Source organism: Strigops habroptila, chromosome W (assembly GCF_004027225.2).
Source record: "Strigops habroptila isolate Jane chromosome W, bStrHab1.2.pri, whole genome shotgun sequence".
In the NCBI taxonomy this organism is placed as follows: domain Eukaryota; kingdom Metazoa; phylum Chordata; class Aves; order Psittaciformes; family Psittacidae; genus Strigops; species Strigops habroptila.
Window position 1 is genome coordinate 27078112 of NC_044301.2, and position 11488 is coordinate 27089599.

Consider the following 11488-nt stretch of genomic DNA (forward strand, 5'->3'; position numbering starts at 1 on the left):
TACTGTGCTTGTCACTGGGGTTGGTGTAGCTGCGGTGCTTGGAGTAGCTGCATTGTCTGTTGCTGTCGGGGTTTGAGTAGCTACTGTGCTTGCCACTGGGGTTGGTGTAGCTGCTGTGCTTGGAGTAGTTGTGTTGTCTGTTGCTTTGGCATCAGATCCAGAGACATTTTTTTCCCTTCGAAGGTGCTGGATAGTGTTGAGCAGGGCTCTGTAGGCGTAGGCCAAGCCCCAGCACTTTGCAGCGAGTTGTCCCTCTCTGGTATAACCAGGATGACAGCACACCTCGTTTAAGTGTTTTACTAGTTTTTCCGGATGTTGCACTTGTTCAGTGGTGATGTTCCAAAGCACTGGAGGGGCCCACTGGCCTAGATACTTGCCCATACTATCCCACACACCCTGCCACTCATGACTGTCCAGCCTCAGGGAAAATCTCTTGGTGGTCCTCCTATATCGTCATCTAACCCTAGACCATACTCGAACCCGATACTGCTTGACTTTCGAGATCAGAAAAAATAGGGTGTTCCCAGGGTGGAATGGCCATGGGTACAACACTCTCCATATGTTTGCCAACATGCTGATCCCCAGCACAATCAGCAGGCAGGTCTCAAGGGTATTCAAAGGCCATGCAAAACCTTCAAAACTCTCAAATGCTGTTGTAAATAGCCTGATGTGGGAGCGGGGGGTGTAAGGGAATGCCTCCTTCGTAGGTTGACCCCCCGAGGAGAAAAAATAAGGTATGTAATTGCAAAAAAATTTCATTATATACCTCCCAAAGTATAGAGTTGATGACCACGCTGGGAAAGCAAGCCAGACCAGTTTCATGATCAATGAGTCTATTGTATTACAAGTCATTACCATGAAGTACAGTGAAACAATAACCTTAGTCCAGGCCCCTCAGCCGATAAACACTAAAACAGCAAATACTGGCTCTAAGTAAGGTGCGACATGCTGAAACTCTGAGATCAAGCGCAACAACTCTGAGAGCCAATAAATCAGCATTGTGACAAGTGACTATTATTCTGAAACAATGAATGCTTATCACAAATATGATTAGACACACTCTGGTCAGATCTGTCATTATCTCAACCGTTCGTGCCCCACGTTGGGCATTCCAAAGAACAGCCTATGAAAGGGGTTGAGCTGCTTCAGAGGACTCACCATATAATAAACTGTCCGAAAGTGAGAAGCAATATGCCTTGTTTACTGCTGGGTCCTGCCATATTGTTGGAAAACATCTCATGGTTTAAGCCCAGCCAGTAACTCAGAACCACACATCCGCTTGGTCTCTCCCCCCCTCTTCCCCTCTGCTCCCGGAGGAATGTGGAGGCAAATCGAAAGAATGTAACTCCCAGGGGTTGAGATAAGAGCAGTCCCGCAACTAAGGTATAATACAAAACCACTACTGCTACCACCAATAATAATAACGATAAGGGAAATAACAAGGGGAGAGGATACAATTGCTCACCACCCGTCGATCGATACCCAGCCCAACCCAAGCAGCGATCTGGGCCTTCCGGGTGAGTCCCCCCGGTTTATATACTGGGCATGATGTGCTGTGGTATGGAATACCCCTTTGGCTAGTTTGGGTCAGGTGTCCTGTCTCTGCTTACTCCCAGCTTCCTCTCCTCCCTGGCAGAGCATGAGAGACTGAGAAAGTCTTTGGTCAGAGTAAACGTTACTTAGCAACAACTAAAAACATCAGTGTTATCAGCATTGTTCCCAGGCTGAAAGTCAAAACCACAGCACTGCACCAGCTACTAAGAATGAGAAAAATGACTGCTATAGCTGAACCCAGGACAGAGGCATCTGAGCCGAGTTCCAAATAAAGCCGACTCATTGGCTGGAGCAGCTGAAATGTCTCTGCATTGTTCCAAGCATTTATTACAGGTGCTGGCAACTGACTGGGAGTTTTGGGATGGATAGATGCCCCCCTTCCCCAACACATCTAGTTTAAAACTGCCTTGACCAGCCTGGCAATTCTCCTACCAAAGCAGCTGTTCCCCTTCTTTGTCAGACCAACTCCACCAGCCTCCAGTAGACCTGGGCTCCTATATTGAATCCCACGTTCTAAATAACCAAACACTTGATTATGGCACCACCATTCTAACCATTTATTAACCTGCCAAATCCAATGGCCTTTTCAAGGTCCTCCCCTTTAGCCTGGAGGATTCAATATTCCAGGAGGCTGGTGCATGATAGGGCATGTGATATTCCCAGTCGATGCCATGCTCTTTGGCCCAAGTGTCTATAAGGTTGTTCCAGAAATGAGTCCCATTGTCTGGCTCAATTCTTTCTGGGGTGCCTTGTCGCCACAAGACTTGTTTCTCAAGGCCCAGTGCAGACTCATCCGCAGGGGATCTGGTGAGCCCCCCATCGTGGTTTAAGCCCAGCCGATAACTCAACCATGCAACCACTCGCTCACTCCCCCCCCCCCCGTTCTTCCTCCCCCCCCCCCCACTCACGGAGGGATGGGGAGGAGAATCCAAAGAATGTAAATCCCACAGGTTGAGATAACAACAGTCCAGTAACTAAGGTACCATACAAAACCACTACTGCTACCACCAATAATAATAATGATAAGGGAAATAACAAAGGGAGAGAATACAATTGCTCACCACCTGCTGACCGACACCCAGCCCAAACTGAGCAGCGATCAGGGCCTTCCGGGTAACTCCCCCCGGTTTATATACTGGGCATGACGTGCTGTGGTATGGAATACCCCTTTGGCTAGTTTGGGTCAGGTGTCCTGTCTCTGCTTCTTCCTGGCTTCCTGTGCCTCTCCTCACTGGCAGAGCATGAAACTGAAAAAGTCCTTGATCGGAGTAAGCAATAACTTACTTATTACTTATTACTTAGCAATAACTAGAAACATCGGTGTGTTATCAGCACTGTTCCCAGACTAAAGTCGAAAACACAGCACTGCACCAGCTACTAAGAAGGAGAAAAATGAATGCTACTGCTGAACCCAGGACACCCCCAGACCCAGTTAACTTTGCGCCCTGACAGGCGCCACAGTGTCTGTCGGGCTGTCTCTGGGAAGTTTGTTGTCTGGGCAGTTGATATTCACGGCCTCAGGGCAGACAACACAGGAAAGCACCCCCTACCTTGGTGGAGCAGGATCCCTGCTCTGCGCCCCTCCCCACCTCCCCCCCCTCCCCCCCCGGCCCCGGCCGTTTGCCCAAGCGATAACAACCTCTCAGTTCCTTCTATCTTTTGAGCTGTTTTGACACTGAGACCAAGCCATTAGGCCTTAGTTGAAATAACTTTTACTTTTTAGCATGAAAAAAACCCTGAAATTTACTGTGCTTTGGACACGTGTATGGAGGTTTGAACCCCCACGTGCTCCCGGCACCAATAAAGGTCTGTGCTTTACTTTACAGTGCATACTGTGAAGCGATTTCTTTGAATCAAGTTGGTGAGCCAGGCAGGAGGCTCTCGGTTCGGCTGTGAGACCTTCCAGGGCTGGGGACCCTCAGGGCCCCCCTGGAGAATTCTCCAGAGAGACTCTCTGGTCTCCATTGGATCATCGCAGGAACGGACAAGACCCTGAGACAGGTATGCAACTTCAAAGCACTACCTTACTTTGTGGTTTTGGGCTACCCATAAGTCATACGCTGGGTATTGCAGCACTGTCCTGCTAGCGGTATAGAGGTGCTCGGGGTTAGAATCCCCACTGTTGTTTGTGTGGATTGTGGGTTGAAGTCCCGCCTGCACATATGTGGATAGAGATTGGAATTTGTGCAATCTTAGCTATTGTTATCAGCCCCCTAATTTATTACATGTGGATATGTTTTAAGCCTTTGAATTCGGTACCCTGTGTCTGTTGAATAACGTCTGGAACACAAACACAAAAAGGGTCTCTTGAGCATCACAGGGCCCACCAAGCTAAAAATAATTGACCCTTATGTCGCTAATCTAAATCCATCTGAGCCACCTCAATCTTAGCAGCTTGATCCACCTGTTGGTTGTTCTGATGTTCCTCAGTGGCCTGACTCTTGGGTACATGAGCATCTACGTGGCGTACCTTCAGCACCAGGTTCTCTACCCGGGCAGCGATATCTTGCCACAGTGCAGCAGCCCAGATGGCTTTACCTCTGCGTTGCCATTACTCTGCTTCTGTTGCTGCAACCACCCCCACAGGGCACTTGCCACCATCCAAGAGTCAGTATGTAAGAAACACCATTGTGTTGCTTTTACAGTCTTGAAAGAATAGCTAAGGTGATAACAGAAGATATAGAGGAAGTCGGTAAATAGGCGGGGGGGGGTGTGGGGGGGTGTTCAGCCGAAGTTCATTGTAGTCAGAGTGATAAAATGGCTGCAAGGTTTGATACTTGAAACCAAGCTCCACAAGGGGGGGATGAGTGATGAGTTAGGCGAATATACCATAAAAGGGAATGTGTAAGTAAGGGGAAGGGGTACTTAAAGTACAGTAGTGGGAAATGTAACCTGGGATTGACTTTCCACGGGTAACATAGGTGCTTTGGATAGGCTGTAAACCTTGGAGTAAATAGCCAATAGGGAAACAAGGGAAGGACTGCAGTTGGGAATAGGGGATAAAAAGGAGAAGCCTTATAAACAGGATGTGCCTACTTGCTAGGACACCCATTTTTGCAAAAACATTCAATAAATAGCTGCTTCACTGTTGTGTCTAACCTGAGCCTTTACAAGAAAAGTTTTTAAGTTTCTAACAGATGGGGATTTGTCTGGGATAAAATCATCGTTGAGGGGACCTCTGCCACCAAAGGATGGGGAGACACATCCCATTGATTTCAACAGCCTCGTGCGGAGCCAACAGGGGTTCCACAGGTACTGACTAAAATCCTGAGACCATTTTTCTAAGGTAGACCCAGTGAACCAGAGGGGGAAAAAGAGACAGACGAAAAAGTAGGCACCACTGCAGCAACCAGGCAACTCCGTGCACAGACCAAGGTAAGAAAATTGGACTTTAAGTATTACCTCGGTGGTTGGGACATTCTGAGAGACTTGAGTGAGTGTGTGTCTAAGGCATACAAATAAGTACGAAGCGAGTGTGGATTCCAGATCCGTGTTTCTGTTATTCCGTGAGGGATACAGCCAGAGAAGGACAAAGTGTAAGGACTTGTTGAAAGGAAGTCTTGGGAAAGAGAATGGGGAATAAGAAGAGTAGGCCTAAGGAAAAGAGAGGGGATGAGAGGAATCATCCCTGGAATAACATTCCTCCAGAAAGTCCCTTAGGGAGGATGTTGAAAAATTGGGAAGATATGTCTTCTACAAAGGGAAAAGATAAGAAAAAGATGATACAGTACCGTTGTTTTATAAGGACAAAGGAAAGTATTCATCCCCAGTCCCTTAGGGAGGATGTTTTGGCCAAAGTATGGGGCTGAGGAAGCATGGGTATGTCAGGCTTTAAATCTTTATGTAAATGGTAAGGAACCTTTCTCACAAGAAGAGTCTGATTATGCAGCATGCTGAGTATGTTGGGAGTGTGAGAAATGCAAGAGGTCTCCTGGGAGACTTGGGTCGGGTTCAACAGTGAAGCAGGAGGAAGAAATTCTACCCCTCCCTGCAGTTCACTTGTTCCCCTTGAAAATAATGAACAAGAAAGTTAAGGGAAATACTGAGAAACTTAAAGTGTGGGATCCTCTAAAGAGTTTACCCCCTCTATATGATTCCTTCCAAATAGTCCATAACCTACCTCCTGAAAATCCTGATGAGCCTAATTTAAGAAACTTATCTGATCCTCTTTTCCAAGAGAATGGACAGGGACCTGATCAAGAGGCTACACCTAGTGCCCTATCTTAGAGCCATTACCCTAATTTGGAAAAAGAATTAGAACAGTGTAAGAAGGATCTTTCAAACTTGCCTATGCCACTGGGAAAAGAACGGTCTGGTAAAGGAAGACCAGTCAAAAACTTATACCCACTTTGGGAGGTTCCCTTGAGAGCAGGGCAAGTGGGATTTATAAGTGCTCCACTTACTAGTACCGAAATTATAAATTTTAATAAAAAAATTAAATCTATAATCGAAGATCCTATAGGAGTGGCAGAACAGTTAGAACAGTTTTTGGGGCCTAACTTTTACTCCCGGCAAGAAATAATGTTGTCCTGCGTTCGGCTGTAACAGTTATTTTTCTCCTTCTTAGTAGCTGGTGCAGTGCTGTGTTTTTGACTTTAGTATGAGAACAATGCTGATAACACACCGATGTTTTTAGTTCTTGCTAAGTAATGCTTACCCCGATTAAGGACTTCACAGTCTCTCATGCTCTGCCAGTGAGGAGGGGCACGGGAAGCTAGGAAGAAGCAGAGACAGGACACCTGACCCAAACTAGCCAAAGGGGTGTTCCATATCACAGCACATCATGCCCAGTATATGAACTGGGGGGAGTTACCTGGAAGGCCCAGATCACTGCTCTGGTCGGGCTGGTTATTGGTTGGTGGGTGGTGAGCAATTGTATTATGCATTGCTTGTGTTTATTGTTTGGGGTTTTTTCCTTTCCCCTTTTAGTTTTATATTCTCTCCCCTTGTTATTTCCCTTATCATTATTATTATTAGTGGTAGTAGTAGTTTTGTATTATACTTCAGTTATTGGACTGTTATTCTCTTAACCCGTGGGATTTACATTCTTTGGATTCTCCTCCCCATCCCTCCAGGAGTGGGGATAAAGAAGGGGGGGGAGTGAGTGAGCAGCTGTGTGGTTCTGAGTTAGCAGCTGAGCTTAATCCATGACAGCTCTTTTTGGCACCCAACGTGGGGCTTGAACGGGTGAGACAATGAGAGATCTGACCAGAGTGTGTCTAATCGTATTTGTGATAAGCATTCATTGTTTCAGATTAATAGTCACTTGTCACGATGCTGATTTATTGGCTCTCAGAGTTGTTGCGCTTGATCTCAGAGTTTCAGCATGTCATACCTTACTTGCAGACAGTAGTTGCTGTTTGAGTGTTTATTGGCTGGGGGGCCTGGACTAAGGTTCTTGTTTCGCTGTACTTTATGGTAATGACTTGTAATACAATAGAATCATTGATCATGAAATTGGTCTGGCATGTGTTCTCAGTGTGGTCGTCACCTCTATACTTTGAGAGGCATGTAATGGGAATTTTTAACAATTACACGTCTTTTTTTTTTCCCTCCTCAGGGGGTCAACCTATGAAGGAGACATTCCCTCACAACCTCCCCTCCCCCACCAGGCTATTTACGGTAGAAGTAGATTCTGGAAATGTTAAAGATATTGAATATCCTTTCAATGCCCTTGAAATCACCCTGCTCCTTTTGCTGGCAACCAGCATGTTGCTGCATATGCTCTCTGTATTTTGCCTATGGCATGACGACCTGTCCTGAGTTCAGCTATAGCAGTCATTTTTCTCCTTAGTAGCTGGTGCAGTGCTGTGGTTTTGACTTCAGCCTGGGAACAATGCTGATGATAACACCAATGTTTTTAGTTGTTGCTAAGTAATGTTTACTCCGACCAAGGACTTTCTCAGTCTCATGCTCTGCCAGGGAGGAGGGGAAGCCGGGAGGAAGCAGAGACAGGACACCTGACCCAAACTAGCCAAAGGGGTATTCCATACCACAGCATGTCATGCCCAGGATACAAACTGGGGGGAGTTACCCAGAAGGCCCAGATTGCTGCTCGGGTCGGGCTGGGTATCGGTCGGCGGGTGGTGAGCAATTGTATCCTCTCCCCTTGTTATTTCCCTTATCGTTATTATTATTGGTGGTAGCAGTAGTGGTTTTGTTTGATACCTTAGTTACTGGATGTCGTGGTTTGAGCCCAGCCGGTAACTCAGAACCACACAGCCGCTCGCTCACTCCCCCCCCCCCCCCCCTTCTTCCTCCCCCCGCTCCCAGAGGGATGGGGAGGAGAATGGGAAGAATGCAACTCCCACGGGTTGAGATAAGAGCAGTCCCGCAACTAAGGTATAACACAAAACCACTACTGCTACCACCAACGATAATAACGATTAGTGAAATAACAAGGGGAGAGGATACAATTGCTCACCACCCGCCGACCGATACCCAGCCCGACCCGAGCAGTGATCTGGGCCTTCCGGGTAACTCCCCCCGGTTTATATACTGGGCATGACGTGCTGTGGTATGGAATACCCCTTTGGCTAGTTTGGGTCAGGTGTCCTGTCTCTGCTTCCTCCCCGCTTCCCCTCCTCCCTGGCAAAGCATGAGACTGAGAAAGTCCTTGGTTGGAATAAACATTACTTAGCAACAACTAAAAACATCGGTGTTATCAGCGTTGTTCCCAGGCTGAAAGTTAAAAAACACAGCACTGCACCAGCTACTAAGCAGGAGAAAAATGACTGCTATAGCTGAACCCAGGACACTGGACTGTTCTTATCTCAACCCGTGGGATTTACATTCTTTCAATTCTCCTCCCCATCCCTCTAGGAGCAGGGGGAGGAAGAAGGGGGGGAGCGAGCGAGCAGCTGTGTGGTTCTGAGTTACCGGCTGGGCTTAAACCACGACATCACCCTGAGAATGCCCGATCTTGTCCAATCTCGGAAGCTAAGCAGGGTCTGGCTCGAGTCTTGTCTAAGGTTAAATGACTATTTAAGAATGCCGGCAAGAGATCTTCCCCGAGGCTGGACAGTCATGAGTGGCAAGGTGTGTGGGATCATATGGGCAAGTTCCTAGGCCAGTTAGCCCCTCCAGTGCTTTGGAACGTCACTCCTGAACAAATGAGAAATCCAGAAAAATTAGCAGAACATTTAGACAAGGTGTGCTGTTGTCCTGGCAATCCCAGAGAGGGACAACTTACTGCAATGTGCTGGGGCTTGGCCTACGCCTACAGAGCCCTGTTCTGTAAGAAGAAGGAAAAACATGTCTCTGGATCTGATGGCAAAGCAACAGACAACACAGCTACTCAAACCCCAAGCACAGCAGCTACTCAAACACCAACAACAGACACTGCAGCCACTCCAACCCCAGTGACAGACACTGCAGCTGAACCAAAGGATCAATCCATGCAAGTATCAGTTACCTCTATAAGCAAGAGAAAAAGCAAACGAAAGGCACAAAAAAGTCATGCAGTGAAGGAAGATGAAGACTCAGCACATGAATTAGAGCGGGCGACATCAGAATGAGAGGAATTAATACAGAAATCAGAGGAAGAGGTAACTTCTCAACCCCTGACCTCGAGTGTGCTGCGGAATATGCAAAAAGATTTCAGCCGTCTTCCAGGAGAGCACATCATTACCTGGTTGCTCCGATGCTGGGACAGTGGGGCTGATGGTCACGAACTAGAAGGTAGGGAAGCCAAGCAGCTGGGATCACTTGCTAGGGAAGGGGGAAATGACAAGGAGATTGTGAAAGAGAAATGAGTCCTCAGCCTCTGGAGGCAGCTTTTGTTAGCTGTGAAGGAAAAGTATCCCTACAAGGACAGTGTTATATCTCGCCCCAGCAAGTGGACCACGATAGAGAAAGGCCTCCAGTACCTGAGGGAATTAGCCATTCTAGAGATGATCTATTGTAGGCCGGATGCTGGGAATGCCCCTGTAGATCCAGATGAAGTTGAACGTACATGAACCATGAGGCAGAAACTTACACGGAGTGTGCCATCATCATATGCCCACTCATTGGCATCAATGACCTGGAGTGAGGCAGCACCGCCAACAGTGAATGAAGTGAGTCATCAGCTCCGGGAGTTTGAAGACAATCTCACCCCTTCCATTATTTCAGCCGTAGAGGAGGTCAAAAAATTGAGAGACAATCTATCCAGCTCCCCACATGTACCAACTCGCATCTTGGCTATTAAGGGAAGGCGCCCTATTACCTGAGAAGGAATATATAGGATGTACGCACCACAGGCCACCCTATGGTTTTACCTGTGGGATCATGGAGAAAAAATGAGAAAGTGGGATGGAAAACCCACCTCATTCTGGATGAATGGGTGCGTGAATTAAAAAGGAAAATAATTGTCAATGATGATCCTCACAAGAAAGTTGCTGCTCCAGTCTTAGGTGAGCAGCTTCCAAGATGAGGCGGAAGAGCTGATTTTACTCCAGCTCCTATGATAAGGAATTCTAATTCCTTTATACAAGAAGTAAAAGGAGAATTTTATGATCACTATTAGAGGGGCCCTACCTCCAGCCAGGTGTAGGAGAGGGACAATCAGGTTTACTAGACTGTGTGGATCAGATGGCCTGGCATATCAGTCCCACAGGAGTATAAGGCTCTAGTAGATACCAGTGCACAGTGTACTCTGATGCCATCAAGGTATCAAGGGGTGTAACCCATTTATATTTCTGGAGTGACAGGAGGATCCCAAGACTTGACTGTACTGGAGACTGAAATCAGCCTAAGTGAGAAGGAGTGGCAAAGCACCCTACTGTGACTTGTCCAGAGGCTCCATGCATCCTTGACATGGACTGTCTCAGGAGAGGGTACTTCAAGGATCTAAAAGGGTATCGATGGGCTTTTGGTATAGCTGCCTTGGAGACGGAGGAAGTTAAGCAGCTGTCCACCCTGCCTGGTCTCTCAGAGGATCCTTCTGTTGTGGGGTTGCTGAAGGTCGAAGAACAAGTGCAAACCACAACCACAGCAGTGCACCATCGGCAATATCGCACCAACCGAGACTGCCTGATTCCCATGCATAAGCTGATCCATAGATGGGAGAGCCAAGGAGCGACCAGCAGGGCCAGCTCACCCTTTAAGAGCCCTATATGGCCAGTGTGAAAGTGTAATGGAGAGTGGAGACTAACAGTAGACTATCGTGGCCTGAATGAAGTCACACCACCATTGAGTGCTGCCGTACTGGACATGCTAGAACTTCAATATGAACTGGAGTCAAAGGCAGCCAAGTGGTGTGCCACAAGTGATATTGCCAATGCATTCTTAATTCCTTTGGCAGCAGAGTGCAGGCCACAGTTCACTTTTACTTGGAGGGGCCTCCAGTACGCTTGGAATTGACTGCCCCAGGGGAGGAAACACAGCCCTACCATCTGCCATGGACTGATCCGGACTGCACTGGAACAGGGGAAAGCTCCAGAACACCTGCAATACATTGATGACATTATCGTATAGAGTGATACAGGAGAGGTTTTTGAGAAAGGGAGGAAAATAATCCAACTCCTGTTGAAGGCTGGTTTTGCCATAAAACGGAGTAAGGTCAAGGGACCTGCACAGGAGATTGAATTTTTGGGAATAAAATGGCAAGATGGACATCGCCAGATCCCCACAGATGTGATCAACAAGATAATGGCAATGTCTCCACCACCTAATAAGAAAGAAACACAAGCTTTCTTAGGTGTTGTGGGGTTTTGGAGAATGCACATCCCAAATTACAGTCTGATTGTAAGCCCTCTCTATCACGTGACCCAGAAGAAGAATGATTTCAAATGGGGCCGTGAGCAACAACAAGCCTTTGAGCAAATTAGACGATAAATAGTTCATGCAGCAGCCCTTGGACCAGTCTGGACCAGGCAAGATGTGAAAAATGTGCTTTACACCACAGCTGGGGAGAATGGTCCTGCCTGGAGCCTCTGGCAGAAAGCTCCATGAG